This window comes from Solanum pennellii, chromosome 8, assembly GCF_001406875.1.
Source record: "Solanum pennellii chromosome 8, SPENNV200".
Lineage (NCBI taxonomy): Eukaryota > Viridiplantae > Streptophyta > Magnoliopsida > Solanales > Solanaceae > Solanum > Solanum pennellii.
Window position 1 is genome coordinate 443,509 of NC_028644.1, and position 14,365 is coordinate 457,873.

The window sequence follows — 14,365 nt, forward strand, 5'->3', positions numbered from 1 at the left end:
AATTTAATTATTTTTTATAATAAATTTTTGTATATAATAGATGTTTAATGGTATATATAAATATATATTGTGTGAGTAGAGAATACATATTTTTATTTTGTTAATTATTCCATATAAGCAAGTTTTTATTGTTGTGATAGAGAGTAATTTCTTTCCTTTGAAAGCAAATGAATTCTACATTTTTTTTTAAAAAAAAAGAGAGATTTATTTTATTGGTTTTCTTCTTATTTTGGATTCATGTGTTTATTATTGGAAAAAGAAATCAGAGCCACATATTATGGGATTTAAATAATTTTTTTTATTAGATCAAAGGTTATTCTGTTTGTCTTTTTTTAGTCGTCATGATTTATTTTTTAAAGTTAAATCATTATAACTACTACTAATATTTTTAAGATGAATTTTTCATCGTATTAATATATAAAAAGTTATAATTTTTTTTGGTGGTTGATAAAATGGTTAAAATACACTATAAATATGGGAAAAAAGATAGAAGTTTAAAAAGTATTAAATAAAAAAAAATATTTTTATTAAACTAAATATATTTATAAAATAAAAAAGTTGAAATTGAAAGTGATTAACTTACTGCTCTTGACTCTCTATTTATGGTTGGGTAGCATAATAATTGGTCAAACAAAGATTATTACCCCTTGAATTTCTCTAGTTAGATACCCAAAATTTATGTAATAAAGATTGCTATTTCTATCTTTATTAATTGATTATTGCTAGATATATGCTAACTTTATTTATTGATCTAATCAATGATTGCAAATTATTCTAACATCTTCTTACTATAGTGAGAGAGTTATTGATAGTATATGGTTGCAATAGTTATATTATATTTACAAATAAGTAGAATTTATAAGCATTTAATGTTTTCACCTATCTATCTAATGAACATATGACACATATTTTTATATAATTTTAAGCATTAAATTGTAGTTTATAAATACACATTCTATTTTCCGTCTGGTATTATTTGTCATGATTTGTATTTTTAGAGTCAAAACTATAAAAACTTTGATTAACATTTTAAGATATCATATTTATATGCAAAAAATTGCAATTTATAGTATTTTTCATATAGTTTTAGAATATCTAATTTTTTTATTACGATATCGAATTAATATGATCTAATTTAACTTTGAAAATTAATCAAAGCGACTTGTAAAAATGCAACATGACAAACAATATCGGATAGAGGGAATAACATTCTCAAATTTAGTAGTGTATCATTTAAGAAAAAACGAATTAAAAAAATGTATTACAATAATTCAAATTAATTGAGTATGTATTTACAAAACACACACCAAGTGAAATGTAAAGCATGTCAACATTATAATTTTTATATTTCTTTTCATCTCTATTTATAATTTAATTATTACTTAAATTTGTATCCAATTAGTGTGATTTTTTTTCTCTCAATCTCATTTCATGGTCCATTTGAAATTTTCTAAACTTTTATGTTGTTTTTATTATTTTATTATGAAACATGTGCACATGACTTTTGACTTTTTTTGAGTTGTGCATTTCATGTAGTCTTTATTTTATTCATGATCTTACCTACTAAGCATATTTATTTATTTAAATTTAATATATTTTAAATCTCCATGCACATTTCTTTGTTTGTTTAAAGAACACATAAGGATTAGATTCAGAGTTAAATCGTTAGAATTTTGATTAATATTTTACGATATATTTATTCATTGTATTGATATATAAAAAGTTGTAATTTATATGTACTTTCCTTGTTGAGTATCTGATTTTTTTATTAAAATATCGAAGTAATGTAATTTAATTTAATTTTAAAGAAAGTAATAACTATTATTAAAGGATTAAAAAATCACAATAATGGAAATCTGAGAACTGCCAGATTTGTTTTTTGTGTTATTTAAGGATTAAAAAATCACATAAATGGAAATTTAGCACTGCCAAATTTGTTTTTGTGTCATCAAAGTTTCTTACTTTATACTTTGCTTTGTCTATTTACAAAATACTACTAATAACAACTGTCATCAAAAGGGAAAGTTAACTTTTATTTTTTTCAGAGAAAAATTTCCAAATCTCTATATAGATTCCTAAAATTTTGGTAATTGTCCTCTTGCCATGCATAATATAAAAAGTTTATTCCCCAAGTCTAAAAAAATAATTAAAAAAATGAAAATGATATTAATGTTTTGCTGCTCCAAAATAAGAGTATTATATTGTCAGCAAAATAATTTATTTTATTTTTCAAGATTATGAACTTCTCATTTTAAGAATGTATAATAGAAAAATAATTTTTGAGTAACCTAATATTTGCGAGATAAAAAATTATTTTATATAGACCTTGGCTCAAAACAGAACTAATTTGAAGCAGAGTTACAAGAATAATATAATTTTTATTCGAGTGATTGGATAATGTATATTATCATAAAATAATAACAAATATATAAAATAAATTACTACTCAATTATTAAATGTTAAAAATTTTGACCACACAATCTCGATTAAACTGTCATATTTATGTTACTGATTAACGAGAAAATGTTGTTATTTTTTCTTTTTTTGTATATTGTCCTATGTGTAAGACATTAGTATGATATAATGGAGAATTGAAAAGTCAAAATCATAATTGTTTAACCTAAAATAGAACAAATTACTATAATTAATAATATATCTTTAAAATATCAACATCAAACTTGAAAATATTAATTCATATCGAATGAATTTGATATAAAGTTTTAAACATTGAAAAGTAAAATTGTCGAATCATAAAAGGGGAGTAACAATTAACTAGTTGTCCACTTTGGACCATACTATAGTCAATAAATAGTTCAGTACGTAGTATTATTTTTCATAAGTCAAAATAATGATTGACAATTATTATTCTCAATAATTTCAATAAGAGTAATAAAAATTTAAAAAGTTGTAAATTATGCAGATACGTGTAGTTTTTAATTTTGACTTTTCTAATTTTGTTATCATGTCCAAAGTGAGTATTTAGAAATTGGAAATTTATGTTTTTCTTTTTATTTTCTATCAGTTCAATATTTGTGTTTAATTTAAAATTTAAATTTTAATTAAATTTTTTACTTAAAATAAAATGTTTGTTATCCACATGTTTGAATTTGAGGGTAAAGAGCTCGCTTGTTATACGGGATCCGACGCATCCAACAGAGCGAGACAGTGTTCCATTCTTTTCGGCGGCATCCTTCCGCATTGGCGTTGTTATTAAGATCTTCATATACTTAACTCAAATTTAAAATATCTAATTTATAATAAAAAATATTTATCATTTCATTATAATTTTTTAACAACGAAATATTATTGTTACTTGCATGGCTACATATGTAGATAATAATAATTAAAAATAATTCTCATATTTGCCTTCATAGGACCACATCATAAAAATATAAAGATCTCTAACTCTTTTTTATTCCCCTCTTTTTTCTTTAAATACTTTTTAGCTTTTTAAAATTCACGATAAGATATTTCGAGATCGATGAAATATATTTATAAATTTCAATTCAACTCAAAAAGAAAAAGAAAAAGAAAGAAAAACAAAGTTATTTATAATTTTATGTTCCCATGCTAATCATAATCATGCTAGGCACCAAAGATATTTCACATGCAATTCAACATCATACATCATTTTCATTGAAAACATTGAGACCTATCATTTTCCAACAATCTTTTCACTCGATGTCGAATAAATATATTGAGATTCGATTATATTTAAATTACATGCTATAAAAGTTTTTTTTTAGTATAACAGTTACAATAAAATTTATTTTGTTCTCATAAGCTCAAATATGAGATATTTGATTAAAAGTGAAGAAATCTAAATCGTGTTGAGATTCATATATAGATTTAACTTACTTCTAACAAATTTAAGATATTTTAAATGTTTTATTTTTATTAAGATAGCAATAAATAAAAGTGATGATGGAGCAATTGTAATAAAAGAGGCAGGTGGAGGATAAATGTATTTTTCATTATTAATTTTTGCTTTTTGAATACAGGTAATTATTATGAGTAGGAACATAATAAAGTAATAAATCGTTTTACTATTTGTTGAAGGGATCTCATGATCACAAGGGAAACATATTTATAAAAAATTTAAAAAAATTAAGCAGTTTAATATATATTATTGTGATATATAAATATGTTTTTGAATATTTAATTCCAGAAGGTGGCATGGAAAAATTACAATTTTTTAAATAGTGAAACAAAGAAATAATTCATATAAGGTAACTAAAATTTTATTAATAATAAAGTCATAAATATTAAATAAAATTTTTACTGATTAAATTTGTAAAACTTATATTTTAGAACCACCCCTGAAGTCTATAATTCATAAACTAAAAACTCTGTCTATAATTCATAAACTTATATTTTGTTTATAAAACTAATATACATATTGTTCCATATATTTCGAGATAATTTATTATTCCCAATATACGATTTCTAATTGTTTTCTAAGTATTATATCAAGTCAATACTGAATATGTAAAATAGTTATTGACTTGACCAATTCTTAATCTTTTTTTAAATATTAATTAACAATATATTTTTTTATTGGCACTATGAAAAAAATATCTTTCTCTGACTAAATTCAATGAACGTGAACGAAAAAATAAAAATAAATAAAAATAGAGCTATCGCTGATTAAATGCATTTGATGCATGGTACAAAATGACGTTATTATACGTGCCACCGACTTTCTCTACTACTTTACTGATTTTTTTTTTTAAAACCGTATATAAGGTTTTATTTATTTTTATTGAAAATAATGCTGTCAAAATTAAAGAACTTTCATATATATCTATTTAAAAATAGCCTAATTATTTTTCAGAGCTATAGTTTGATAATTATATTTTGTAGCTACATGTCATAAGGAGGCGAGAGAGGCGAGCGAGGTTGGGAGAGAGAGAAGAGAGGCGAGCAAAAGAGGGCAAAGAGTGAGAGAGAGGTGAATTCTATACGTATATCAGTTAAATAATTGTATATTATACATATGTATTTGTATATATGGCAAGAGAAATTGGAGAGGGAGGAGAGAGGTGGAAAATGGAAGAGGGAGGAGAGAAGCAAGCAAGAGAGGGCAAAGAGTGAGAGAGAGGTGAATTGCATATGTATATCAGTTAGACCAATGTATATTATACATTGTATATATGGCAAGAGAGATTAGGAGAGGGAGGAGAGAGGTGAGTGGGATTGGGAGAGGGAGGAAAGAGGCAAGCGAGATTGGGAGGGGGAGGAGAGAGATAAGCGAGAGAGGAAAGAGAGGTAAATTTTTATATGTATATCAGTTAAATAATTGCGTATTATACATATGCATTTGTACATACGACAGAGATTGGGAGAAGGAGGAGAGTGATTAGCGAGATTGGGAAAGGTAGGAGAGAGGCGAGCAATAGAAGGCGGAAAGTGAGAGAGAGGTGAATTGTGATGGTAGCGTTTTTTCCTCGATAATGTTGATGGAACAACAAAAGGTTTGTTAATTCCAAATTTTGGAAATTTTAGATCTTTAGGAATAGTACAAACCATCATAGCCAAATACCTTTATGAAGATAGGTGTATTAATTCACTAGGTAAATCGTAGCAGCTAACTTTCTCCAAGTCCAGTACTCTAAAAAGTTTGAAATGATTTAGTCTCAATGCAAGACAATCTATGCTTATGCTGAACAAAATATGAAGAGAACACATTTTGCTGTGAGAAACAATGGGGCTGAATAGGATACATAATATTTACAAATAACATCCTATCAACAATATGTACAATAATATTCGAATAACCCCTTCAAAGTTCAGACAAACTAAATTTGAATATAAAATCTCAGAACAACATTACAGGGTGGTTTATACATATTCTAGTTTTTGTTCTTGCAAAGTTTTGATGATAAACTCAACCTCAGTTGACATGAAACAAGAATTACAATAACAAGAACAACAACATATGCAATGAGATCGCACAAGTGGAATATGGGGAGGAGGGTTATGCGTATGCAGCCTTACCCCTAGAGTCGGAAACTCACTGTAACACATATCTACATACTTCTTCGTCCAAGTGCAACCCTAGTCAACTGTCACCAATCTGCACAAAAATAAGATTTAACAAATGAATATAATAACAAGGCCTTAAACGAACTTGGAATGTGCTAAAAAGAAATCTATTTTTTATTAGTTGAGGTGTCTAGATGTGCATACTCAAAGTTAGGGTGCTTGCTTGTCATCTGAGATCAAGTTTGAGTGTCTTAATAAGGCTGGTGATTTTCATATTCGATCTCACTTGTTCGGAAATAACACATAAGCAGGGTGGATTGAACGGGATATAAAAAAGGAAAATAAAATCTTTATTAAAATCAGTCTATGAAAAGTTAAAATACCTGATAAAATCATATCTGCTCGTCCTTGTCCCAATGCAAATATGCAATGCTCATCAGTATTAATTTTCCCTCGAATTCATCTTTATACAACGAACGAAATCCATACTCCTCCATTCCTCCGGAGAAAGAAAACGTAATAAGCCCATAGTCATTTGGTGTACTACCATTTGCCGTAGATGTATCCCATAAGCTAGCAAGAGGTACCAAGAAAAAATGAATAGTACATCCTGTATCATAATTTGGAAGAGAGGATAATTCTAGTTTTTGGGTCATCCACGGCATTCCCTCATCACGTATGGGAATCAAGTGAGCGGTGGTGTCAATTAGGTTGCCAGAGTAACATACAGCAAATCCCAGCAAGTCATCACGTACATACCAATTGTCAGGCAAGTTGACTGATACAGTTTTACCTGTCCCCGATGGTGGAACCAACTTGGGATCTTATTCCCACAATGCACAACTGTAAACACTCTTAGTGACAAGGAATCTGAAGCGGAGATGATGCCTTGCTGCAACGAAACGATATCCTGAGACAAGGAACGTGGAAATGAAATATACATTGAATTTAGGTCCCTCAATACACTGTCTAGCATGTGAATGTCCGACTTCAGTTTCATGCTTCCGAAGATTTCTGGAAATTCTTCTAAACTAGAGCAATCCCGTAGACACAGATACTTAATAGAATCGATGCACAGACCTGGAAACCTCTTAAGTTGTATACAGTTAGTCAATGTTAATCGACAGAGATTATTGCGAAATCCCAGGGAATGATGAATCTCTTCAAGATTCATACATTTTATCAGATTCAAAGTCTCCAAGTTTGGCATCCCCGTGAAACCTGGCAACTCTTTAAGCTTCTTGCAGTGTGATAAATTCAAGAATTTAAGAGCGCCAAGTTGGGACATGCTTCGAGGCAAATGCTCAAAATTATTTCCCCAGAGATACAACTCTTTTAACGAGGATAAAGATCCGATGTCTTCCGGAAGTCCTCCATCTACTAGATTGCAGTAATTGAGATTCAGATATTCCAATGAGCATAACCCTTCATTCACCTGCGGAAACACAAAGCACACTCCATCCTTATGGCCTACTTTTGTATTTCCTTTCTCAAAACTTAAGAATTTAAGCTTGTTCAAGCGGATGATGGAACCCGGAGGCTGCAAGATTAGCCTACTATAGCTGGCATCAAGCTTCTCCAAGTTTTCTATCTCTTCTGGCAAGATTTCAAGTTTTGAGCAGTACCGCACATGTAGCTTTACCAAACCTTTCAACATGCCAATGCTGCTTGGAAGAGCTACAATGTTGATCAAAAAGCTTAAATCCAGTTCTGTAAGACGCGCTTGGTGCTGAAAAATAGATGATGGTAGTTCTCCTATCACCTTTTTTCTCATTTGAATATCTAACTCCAATGGCTTGATTCTTCCGAGGATTTCAGGAAATTTCTCTAAACTAGAGCAATGTTGTGTTAGGACCGGAAATAAGCAGGTGTAAACGCGGATTCTAGCAAAGCAAATCTCAAAAGACCACGAGTAAGAAGACAACGAGAAATATACCAAAAGACACAAAGATTTAACGTGGTTCGGTCAATCGACCTACGTCCACAAAGGAGATGAGCAATCCACTATAAATATGAGAGTACAAATACAGAGGGAAACAACCTCAACCAATTCACTCGGAATACATGGGAGGTTCACACAAGTGATAACGTATCAAGCTTGTGACCCATAAATTCTCCCTCTAACCAAAACTCTCAAAGCCCTTAAGACTACATTGTGAATGCTGATTAAGTTAGAAGGAACATGCCTCTATTTATAGAGTCCTAAACCTTTTCCTACAAGAAAAGGATTAGTCAATCCAAAACCTTTTCCTACAAGGAAAACCTATTTATGGTAAGAAATTTAGGGCAAATAAAACCCAACAAATCTCCCCCTTGGCCTGAATTTCTGACAAAATAAATTTGTCCACCTTCTTGACTTAATCTTCAACAACTTGCTTCTCCTCTCCATAATCTCCTTTGCAAAATTTATGTCTCAACACAGAGAACCTCTTTGAAACAATTTCTCCAACAAAATCTTCATTACTGTCAAAAAGGTTGCGACTACAACTACACCTGTCAAGATGAAAACATCCTTCTAACCTGGTTCAATCATCAATTATCGAACCACTAAACCTGACTCCGTCATTGAATCTGGCTCTGATACCACTTGTTAGGACCGGAAATAAGCAGGTGTAAACGCGGAAGCTAGCAAAGCAAACCTCGAAAGACCACGAGTAAGAAGACAACGAGAAATATACCAAAAGACACAAAGATTTAACGTGGTTCGGTCAATCGACCTACGTCCACAAAGGAGATGAGCAATCCACTATAAATATGAAAATACAAAATACAGAGGGAAACAACCTCAACCAATTCACTCGGAATACATGGGAGGTTCACACAAGTGATAACGTATCAAGCTTGTGACCCACAAATTCTCCCTCTAACCAAAACTCTCAAAGCCTTTAAGACTACATTGTGAATGCTAATTAAGTTAGAAGGAACATTCCTCTATTTATAGAGTCCTAAACCTTTTCCTACAAGAAAAGGATTAGTCAATTCAAAACTTTTTCCTAAAAGGAAAACCTATTTATGGTAAGAAATTTAGGACAAATAAATCCCAACATGTTGTAGATTCAGAGATTCAAGAGATTCCACGTTAACACATGGACACCTCTTAAGGCTTACACACCAACTCAAATTTAACTCGATGAGTTTCCTGGAACATCCCAGGGAATGGTGAACCTCTTCAAGATTGCTACATCCCTCCAGATTTAAATACTCCAAATTTGGCATCCCCGTGAAATCTGGTGTTCGTATCAGGCTTCTAGAGAAGTTGAGATTTATCCTTCGTAGAGAAGGAAAATGCTGCTATATACAAAACACAGAAAGAATGACCTTTGTGTTAAATTTACTCCTTAGACTAAAACTAAGTAACAACATTTAGATTATGAGTGTCAACATGTGAAATTAGAAATTGTTTAAGTTTACATTTATATGGAATTACATGTTCAGATAAAGGTAGAATACCTACACCCCCTTAAACTTGACATGTTTTATTCGGTGCACACTTGAATGTTGCAATTGTATTAAGTATCCCCTAATCTTCTCGCTGGTTATTAAGACACTCAACACGAAGCACTTGTATTTCACGCCGTTGCCAATTCAGGTTGGGGTATTCAAAAGACAACTTACGAAGTTACATCAATCAAAGGTGTATTTATGGTCACTAGAATAGTTAAGATGTCTAATTAACACTTGTTGTCAACATTGAGTGTCTAACTATGTATTTAACCACAAAAAAAAAAAAAAACTGAATTCAGCAATTGTACCTTTGTGCCAATCCATAAATAACGCAGCATACTGTACTGGAGATCAAGATGAACAAGTCTTTTGGGTTCGAAATTTTCCGGCAATGATTTCCAAGGATACCAAACACACTCAAACCAACGCAAGTTGTTGGGCAGGTACTCAATTGTATCATCATGTGTATGAAAACGACCGATGTATAGTACTCTAAGCTTTTTCATGGCTTTTTTGCTAAAGCATAGATTTTGAATATAATGTAGCCAGATTGCTTCCACTGCTTTTGTCCCCTGATAAAAGAGGATCATTAGTCTACGAAGCATAACTTTGAGTCCAAAATATCGTACAAATTTGAAGTTAGTCCAAAGAATGAACTTGGGTTAAACATATTGAACGGCTACTAGACTAATTCATGGCTTAATAACATAAGATAAAAGAACTAGGCAGTGTTGTTTAAAAATGCCTACTTGACGAATTAGCCACGTTATGAAATTTATGTTACTTTTGCTTCTCCTACTAAAGTAAACAACTAAAATGGCGTATTTGCAAGAATATGAAGCAAGAGGAACAAATAACTGGAGTTGATTGCCCTATATGTCTTAGGAATATGAAAAACAGAAATTGAATATCATTGCATTGTTTAGCCTACTTACTGTATTGTTGACTATTACTTCTTCGAAATCTTCAGCGGCCCATAGTCTGCTCTGTTCTCCCGAATCTTTTTGCATTTTCACCACATATCTACCCATATCTTGAATCAAGTCATGCATTTCAATCGTATCATTTTTGGAGATGAAAACAAGAGATTTGTCGATTAGGACATCCAATCCGTATTCAACACCAAAATCACAACTTCGAAGGATTTGAATGACTTCTTTTTTCTCATATCCTCGGAAGAAACATGCTATATCTAGAAATATCTTTTGCTCTTCGGGTTCCAGTCCATCATAACTTATTTTGAGTTTTTCGACAATTTCTGAAATCGAGTTATTCTTTATTTGGTCTACAGTTCTTCCCCACTGAGTTAGGCCTTTCTTATGCAACAACAAACCCCACACCTTGAGGGCTAACGGAAGACCTTTAGCATAATTTACTAACTCCAACGAGGACTTCTTAAAACGCTCATCTGGAACTTCTTTTTTGAAAGCATGTTGATTGAACAATTGCATAGCTTCATGATCAGGTAATGTAGGCACTTCATATATTGCATCATCCTTCTCTATCAAATGTCTATTTCTAGTTGTTACAATAACTCTGCTACCATTACCGAACCAACAAAGATCACCTGCTAAATACTCCAAATGATCACTATGATCTATGTCATCAAGCACAATTAGAACCTTCATTGAACAAAGTCTGCTCGGAATTATGCTCTTCCCTTCGTACTTATTATTAACGTAATCATATTTTTTTCTTAACAGTTCAGATAGAAGGATATTTTGTAAAGAATGTATTTGATTCCTTTTTGCATTTTCTTTAACATCTACAAGAAAACAAGCAGCTTTAAATTGACAAGATAAGGTATCAAACATGGCTTTAGCTAGCGTTGTTTTACCAACTCCACCTATTCCCCAAATCCCTACAATCCGAACATCGTTGATTTCTATCTGAAGCCTGGATTTTAGTTTCTCCAAATGAGCATTTATTCCCACAACATCTTGCAAAGAAGATAAAGAATACACACTCTTGCATAATTTGGTAGAAATGTGGTCCACGATCTGTTGAATCTTCTCTGATTCAATCCTACATAAATAAGAATATCGATTATGATTTAAATTAAACAGTTTACGACGATTTTTATATTTTTTGTGACTTTAACTCACCCGTCACGAATATCATATCCTTTAAGATTTGCCACAACAGTTAAGGCAGTCCTCCATCTTTGCACTTTCTTCATTGCCTCGAAATCATCGTTGTACTTCGAGTCGTGTTTGGAAAATGCTTCTCCAAAGCTCTCCCTTTGGTTTCGAACATGTGATGGATCCACATCATAGAAAACCGGTATAACAGTTTGTCCATTTTTATCCTTACATTCCATGATCTCCGCTAGTTCATTCAAGGACCACCTCGATGCACCATAATTCTTCGAGAAAACAACGAGGGAGACTTGAGACTCTTTGATAGCTTTCACGAGTTCTTCTGGAATGGAATCACCATGATCTAGCCTTTTCACGTCTTGAAAAGTGAATATTCCCCTGTTTTTCAAACCTTGGTACAAGTGACTTGTAAATGTTCTACGAGTATCTTCACCTCTGAAACTTAGAAAGACATCATACTTCCGCGGAGAACAGTATTGTGAATTACTAAATGATGCCATTAATTCAGTTAACTAGTTGAAACTTGAGAAGAAAGGAATGAACAGTGTGGTTCGGACAGAATAGTGGTTATGATAATAGTTAATCATTCAGATGGGATGGATTTATTGCTATTGGACAGACTAACTGCTAGATTTTCATCGGTGTATGATTGGACCAACTAACTTTGGTACATCTCGACTAATTACGGGGAATATCTACCACTTCTCTCCGGCAATAGCTACGTCTGCACAGGTCAGAAGATGAGAACAATCACCTAATATTTTTTTCCCTACCTAAATATCATGTTTATGTGAGCTTTCTGAACTATATGTTTACTTTTTTGTCACTATTTATCAATATACAAAACTATAAGTGATTGTCTTTTTCATAACTACAAGAACATTGTAGAAAATTTGTGTCAACTGTTAAATAGTCTTTCATTCTTAATTATAGGTCATAATTAAATCTAAGTAGTAGTGATTTTTGAACATCCAATGTGAATGAAAAAAACAAAAATAAAAACAAATTAAAATTACTCCTTTTTCCAAAATAAATAAATAATTAAGTTGTAAATCTCTATGGTCACTTTTGCCTTTGGGAAAGAAGAAGAGGCTGAAAATGGTTTTATATTTTGGATGGTTTCTCAAACTAGTCCAATTAAGTATACTTTTTTAGTAGTAAAATATCACCTGGTCAGAAACAAGTTATTTGAGATTAGTTATTATTTATCTGCGATATGAATATGAATAATATTATAATTTTAGAATAATTAATTTTGAAATAAGTATATATCAAAATAAACTTGTTCTAAATAATTTAAAATTAATTTTTTCTTATCCCTCATACTAAACGAATCCCAGAATTAGTGTAAGATGTTAATTAGATAGTTGAGCAATATTTCATTTACTTTTTTATACTTTTATTTATATTATAGTAAAACAATCTAATCTATCCAAAATAACCCCTCTAACTTCAAACTTAATAATATAATGTATTTACATACACTTTGGTTATTGCTGTTGTGAACATTTAGGGCTTTACTCATATCAAAAACTGAAAAATCGGCCCACGTTCAAATTTGACCTAATATGATTTGAAAAAAAGCCCAAAATTACGCCGCCATCCAGACCTATAATAACATAATTTCCCATCTATAAAACCTTCACATCGTCCCTTCCCTTCTTCCATCGCTGCAACCTTATTCTTCCATTTTTTCCGATTGTTTTAAGTTAATTAATTTGTTGAGTTGTGTTTGCATATATATTTTGTTCGTTTTTATCGAATTTTCTGAAAAATATAACCTGATGATTCACTTTAGAATTTGGGGCGGGTTTGATTTTGATAGCCGCATAATCCAAAATGTGAAAAAAATCATCAGAAATTAAGCCATTTTTGTTGATTTTTTAGCAGAATCATATTGCTTTATTATCCGAAAATGGTATTCTCATATCCTATAGCCTTGTAGAGCAGAATCTCTGCTATTACTATTTGGGAATTGCCATGAGAAGTACATTTTTTTTTAAAGATCAAATTTTGGCCTATGAGGAGATCTATTATGAAAAAACACCATCTTTCGGGACTGAATGGTATTTTTAGTACCTTGATGTTAATTCTGCAATTCTGAGGCCAATTTGATAAATTTGAGTGTAAACTAAACTAATAATTTTTTTTTGATTTGTTACTTGTGTGATTTAATGTGTGCTTATGGACGGTCAAGTGCTGTTTAGATGAATTAACAACAGTACTTAACAAAAATACATAAGCTATATTGAAAAGTCATTAGGGGTTCCTTGTTCATGTCTTTTCTTGAGTTTCAATCAGGAAGGCTATCCCCTAGTGACTGATATTTGTTTTTGCAGACAATTTATTTTCTTTTCGTTAGAGCTATGCAGGTATTTGTTACGTGGTTTGCTTTAGTGGAACACAATTTATGATAAAAAATTCATAAACAACAATAATAACTCTCACCTTCAACGACATGTATGTGCAAATGCACTGGAATTTGATCTGCTATTAATGAATATTCATTGGTAAAACAGAAAGAACTTCAATTTGTGACCTTAAGCAACTCTGGAAAACTAAAATTGTTATAAAATGGCCCAAACTTCTCTAGGACACAACAATTTGAACAAGTGATGAAGTAAACAAATACTAGCTAATGAATTGTCATAATGAACTTTATTGGAGTTTGACATGTTTGCGAATCTTCTTGAAAGAGAAGGGTATCTTATAAATACATAAATAAGTCGATTGGATCTAATCTCTAAGCAACATGTCTATCTGAACCCAGTACTTTTGAAGTGAAACATAACATATACGTGCAAACCTGCTAAAATTTTCAACAAATATTAGATATG

General features: G+C 31.0%; 1 non-coding gene and 1 pseudogene across 1 annotated transcript; one reads left to right on the top strand and one right to left on the bottom strand.

Annotated features, from left to right (window-relative positions):
* Positions 1 to 5,616: 5,616 nt before the first annotated feature.
* On the bottom strand, positions 5,617 to 12,300 carry LOC107028233 (annotated as a pseudogene).
* Positions 12,301 to 13,542: 1,242 nt separating this feature from the next.
* On the top strand, positions 13,543 to 13,637 carry LOC114078502. Its single transcript, XR_003580182.1, has one exon. It is a non-coding gene; the product is annotated as a small nucleolar RNA SNORD96 family (small nucleolar RNA).
* The last annotated feature ends 728 nt before the right edge of the window (positions 13,638 to 14,365 follow it).